Below are 6,000 nucleotides of genomic sequence, written 5' to 3' on the forward strand. Positions count from 1 at the left end.
ATAATGGCAGAACGTTAAAGTGCATAACAATAACAATACATCCGACTTCGTTGTTATGAGCAATTTTTGTCCCCACCCCCCAATAAGAGAGCGGAGACTCAAAAATAAGCGTATGTTAAGGCGTGCGTGTTCGTTAATTCATTTGACTTCATTATGGTGTAAATAACGATTTGAAGTGTTTAATTACTGCATTTAAACACTTCAACTCGTATAAAGCTCTTAAAATTTATTAGTTATTTGCGCCGCAAGGCGACGTTCCGCCGACTCCACGGCGCGCCGCCACGCCGCCTGCAGCTCTTGCAGCTCTATACGATTTGAAGTGTTTAATTACTGCATTTAAACACTTCAACTCGTATAAAGCTCCTAAAATTTATTGTAATTATGCGACGCAAGACGGCGTTCCGCCGACTCCACGGCGCGCCGCCACGCCACCTGCAGCTCTCGCAGCTGCGCCTGGCTCAGCTGGCGGCGCTCGGGCGGGCGCTCGTGGAGCGGCCGAAATCGCGCGCCCGCTCTGGCGCATCTGGTAGAGGCGGGCGGCTCTCCGGGCCCGCTCCTCTGTTCTTAGTCGTAGGGCCCGCTGCTGGCGGCGCTCGAGCGGGCGCTCGTGGAGCGGCCGAAATCGCGCCCGCTCTGGCGCATCTGGTAAAGTCGGGCGGCTCTCCGGGCCCGCTCCTCTGTTCTTAGTCGTAGGGCCCGCTGCTGGCGGCGCTCGAGCGGGCGCTCGTGGAGCGGCCGAAATCGCGCCCGCTCTGGCGCATCTGTTGGAGGCGGGCGGCTCTCCGGGCCCGCTCCTCTGTTCTTAGTCGTAGGGCCCGCTCTGGCGCATCTGGTAGCTCGTATAAAGCTCCTAAAATTTATTGTTATTGTGCGCCGCAAATCGCGCCCGCTCTGGCGCATCTGGTAGCTCGTATAAAGCTCCTAAAATTTATTGTAATTATGCGACGCAAGACGGCGTTCCGCCGACTCCACGGCGCGCCGCCACGCCGCCTGCAGCTCTTGCAGCTCTATACGATTTGAAGTGTTTAATTACTGCATTTAAACACTTCAACTCGTATAAAGCTCCTAAAATTTATTGTAATTATGCGACGCAAGACGGCGTTCCGCCGACTCCACGGCGCGCCGCCACGCCGCGAGCAGCTCTCGCAGCTCCGCCTGGCTCAGCTGGCGGCGCTGGGGCGGGCGCTCGTGGAGCGGCCGAAATCGCGCCCGCTCTGGCGCATCTGGTAGCTCGTATAAAGCTCCTAAAATTTATTAGTAATTTGCGCCGCAAGACAGCGTTCCGCTGACTCCACGGCGCGCCGCCACACCGCCTGCAGCTCTTGCCGCCTGGCTCAGCTGGCGGCGCTCGGGCGGGCGCTCGTGGAGCGGCCGAAATCGCGCCCGCTCTGGCGCATCTGGTAGCTCGTATAAAGCTCCTAAAATTTATTAGTAATTTGCGCCGCAAGACAGCGTTCCGCTGACTCCACGGCGCGCCGCCACGCCGCCTGCAGCTCTTGCCGCCTGGCTCAGCTGGCGGCGCTCGGGCGGGCGCTCGTGGAGCGGCCGAAACGCGCGCCTGCTCTGGCGCATCTGGTAGAGGCGGGCGGCTCTCCGGGCCCGCTCCTCTGTTCTTAGTCGTAGGGCCCGCGCCGGCGGCGCTCGGGCGGGCGCTCGTGGAGCGGCCGAAATCGCGCCCGCTCTGGCGCATCTGGTAGAGGCGGGCGGCTCTCCGGGCCCGCTCTTCTATTCGTAGGGCCCGCTCCTCTACTCGTCGTAGGGTCCGCTCCTCTACTCGTCGTAGGGCCCGCTGCTGGCCCGGGCTCGGCGGAGCCGGCAGCAGCGGCGTCTCCTCGTTCGCCTCACTAAAAGATAAAATAAAAACGATAATTAGTGGGTAGCCTTGAGATAATAGTAAGTACTGTCCCACAGCAGCTGGGAACAAGTATATTATATATCTCACTCTAGAGCCAGGAACTCCTATCTGCCATACCACAATTATTTATTTTATACAAGTTAAAGTTGCTTGATTATAACTTCACAGTAGGTACCTATTATTGTTCGTTTATGGTACCTACCTACTTAAATAAATAAATAATTATCGTCAGTATCATAATTTAAAAAGAAAATTCCAGGGACTCCGCCGTCCCAGCCCCACCACCACCGGCTCCACCAGCCACCGCCGGAGCTAAAAATCAAACACATACACTCGAAAAAAAAAACAATTAAAGCTACATAGTTGTTAATTAGGTAGTTAATTGCGAGCACACAATGCAAATAGGTTAGGAATGAGCCAAACCACGACGTGTTGTAAAATATTCCACTGCACATTCAGTCGATATGAGCACACAATGCAAATAGGTTAGGAATGAGCCGAACCGAAGTGTCCACTGCACATTCAGTCGATAAGAACACACAATTATTATAGGTTAGGAATTAACCAAACCAACGAAAACATTCCACATTCATTCGTTAAAACCATTCAATATCCAAGTAGGAGCAACATGGTGTAATGGTGTTAGTTAGTTGTCAAATTGACCATTATAATTATCTTAGCAATCCACGCAATAATAAACCATTAAAAATAGGTACATACCAGCATGCGCCCATATTTTCTGAAAAAGAAGAAAATATTGTTATTACAGGTAATAACTGATCCCAATAATCATAAGTAGATACTCGATATTTATTATTTTTTCGATATTAATACAGGTAAAATACTTACATTATTTGTAATTTAACCCGAACACCAGAACACTTTGCAACTTAGTTATAAGTTCGTTCGTCAAGTAAAATACTTACATTATTTTTAATTTATCTCGCAAACTCGCAACAAAATGTAAACACCAAACTTAAACTCACTTAAACTTAGTGAAGAAGTTTTAAAGATGGAGTGGAGGTTTTTTTTTTATAGTGTTTTACGGCTCTGGGTGCAAGCTCTTTTAAGCCAGAAGTATGGTTATGGTTTGTTGTTTTTATTATTTTTCAGGAACATATTATGTAAAATTTCATTTTGTTCTTGATTATTACCGATACCTTTGAATTAATTTAACCTATCAAGGATTTTTGCCACTTGACGTTTCAGTTGTTAGACTGTAACTTTTTTAGGAGGGTAATTATTTATATATTTCATGTGATTACTCACAGTCAACAGATTTTTTATCAATTTTTTTTTTAAATTTTAAGCAGAAATACAAAATACATTGGGTTACCTTAAAATGAATCTACCAATCTTGGTCTACTCTGATGGGATCACCTTTTTTATTACATTCTTCTCCTTGACGGGACAAGTGCAGGCGATGTATGTAGAATAAATAATCGTATTCGACATTATTTAACTTACATTTACAGGAATTTGCACCTCTGGATTCCCGTCGAAACCGTCCCCAATACCTGGAGTATTCAGCTCTCAGTTACATTGAGAGCTTTCTTGGCTGGTCCTCCTCCAGTCCCCCGGGCGTGTTGCCGGATTTCTGTGTCTAGTATTTTAGTTCATGCCAATACTTTTTCCAGGCTTCGGCCTCTTTTAAAGTCCCATCCCCCATGCTGTTGAGTGTGCTGACTAGCCAGGGCATCCCCCATCATGCGACCACGCGTCTATGTATATTAGCCTCTATTTATTCTCCTCGTTTCTTCTTCATACTCTCCAGCTTCCTACATTCGTTGATAACATGTCCTATCTTCTTACAGAAGTCTGGATTCAATAGTAATACGAACATTTTCGTAGTCATATTATGGTAAGCTGTATAACATCATAACAGCGCAGTGTTTTATGAACCCTTGAAGGCAGACAAGTAGGCAAGAAAGATTTTTTTCCTGGCGGCTTGGTGACCGGATTGAACCGCCACCGGTGTAGACGGAGAAGATAGTGAATTGTCTGCACGTGAAAAGAGGTTGTCCGGCTTGCAGAAAATAAGAATTACCGTTCCTTGTATTGAAATTAAAAATGTAAATAAAACAGCTCCCTCTCAATTGACACAATTTATTTTGTTTCGTAAGCTCGTATACAGTTAACAATTACGATATAACTAATGTAATAGATAGTGCCAACCTCAAGGGATTCAGGGTCGTTAATTAGGTTCGGTTTGGTGAATATTATTGCCACTACAAATTTCTTAAAACTCAGCCTAAATATTAAAAGGCTCTATTAGTTAAGATAACTGCGCGATGTCAAAGACTCCTACTTGAAAGTTGGAAAAGAGGGTACCTTCCTTGATGGCTTCCGCCATGCGGTTATAAGCCGTTACCCTGAACGTTCCTCTCTTCTTCTGGGGTCCAACGGGTCTCGCACACTTTTAGGCTACAAGCAGCGTCCTCCACGGCCTCAAGCGCGCAGTGCCAGATGAAGCTCTTGCATCTCCTCGACAGGAAAGCGTTCAAACTTGCAGAGACAGAGGTTTGATGACAAGGAGGAAATGCGAAGAGATCAGCAGTTTAGAAAGGAGAAATAATTTATACGAAATGAAAAGAAATTAATATCATTAAATATCCCGCATGAAGACTGCTCGTTATTTGAACTTCACTTGCAGTCTTAAGCATCCCAACCCTCATCCAAAATAACGTTTAGGAAATTTCTCATGTGTGTTAATTTTTAAAATTTATTAAGAAATTATCGTGGATGCATTTTGCATCACCCGATTTGAAATACAGAGAATTACATTCCCGAAAATAATACAATTGCGGTTGCGCACGACGACCAAAATTCCAAAGTTATTTTACAGCTCAACTGACAGTCGCGAGTCCATCGACATCGCGCGACGTTTCGTTTCGCCGCTTAAAAAAGTAAATACTAATAAAAACCATAATGAAAACAATTTCCAGAACACTGAAAATATTCTATTTAAAAATAGAATAATCAAAATAAAAACATTAGGAAATGTTTCATTAAAATATATTTGAATTGACTGAGCAAAAAGCGCCATCTATTGCAAACCATTTCTAAATCACGCCAATAGATGTCGTTAGTGGTATCCTAAATCCGAATATCCAGTAAGAAAATCAATTTGTGAAAAACAGCTGAGCTGCAACGTTACAGTCTCAACTAATTCGTTAATGTAAATCAATTGGGAATTTGTCAAAAATGATAAACACCAGCAGTCCAGCATGTCCAAAAATTAAAGTTTTAAGTTGAGCCTTATCTTATTTTCCAAAAACGAAAATAAAACCTACTATCCACCTAGAGGTGCTGAAGACGTTTTGTATGACTAGATTTTATTGTCCGGTACCACAGCTGGTACCGGCGCCTTCAAGGCATTAAATTTGAAATTGCAATTCGTCAAAGCGATTCATAGCTGATTCAACATCTTGTAGCCGTACACGTAGTACAGAGGCATCCTGATGTCCCGGGTCGAATGCATTCACGTAGTTTATAATTCTTGTTATTTTGCCTTTTACCGCTGCACGTTGGTTTCTTAGAGTTTCACTTAATTCCATTGTGGATGTGCACTGTGGTGCTAATTGTTGTAGTTGGGTGCACTGTGATGCTTTTTGTTGTTGTAATATTCCTGAAATCTTACAAATTTTCACTTTTTGTCGTTTGCACACGCAATATGGCGGAGGGAGAGTTGTCTCTGCAGCTACCCCCGTAGTAGCGTCGTTTTGTTATGTGGGTGGCTGCTACATTGCTACATGGTCGGAAGGTGTCAAAACCGACGAAGATTCATAACTCAGTCAAACCAATATTTATCTGATACAGAAATAAGGAAAACTCTTTGGTTATGTGCTCGGCTGTAAGCCGACTTCTATTATTTGGTACTATTTTGCACAGTAAGTTGACTTCAAACAGTTCATACTTTTATGTCTAATCTATCATTAGTATTTTAATTGATAATGTTAATCTATGAATAGCAAATGAAAACTAAATTCTCTACTTATCATAAATCTGAAATATTTGCTGTAGCTTATGTAGCATATTGAACCTAATCTTACTTGTATTATAAATGTGAAAGTGAATCCTATGGGAACAAGAACCATGGTTGAAACCGGGGGCGGCAGCTAGTTGAAATGAAATTTTTTAGCCAT

The sequence above is a fragment of the Ostrinia furnacalis genome, unplaced genomic scaffold, assembly GCF_004193835.3.
Source record: "Ostrinia furnacalis isolate ACB-3 unplaced genomic scaffold, ASM419383v2 OfSCF5252, whole genome shotgun sequence".
Lineage (NCBI taxonomy): Eukaryota > Metazoa > Arthropoda > Insecta > Lepidoptera > Crambidae > Ostrinia > Ostrinia furnacalis.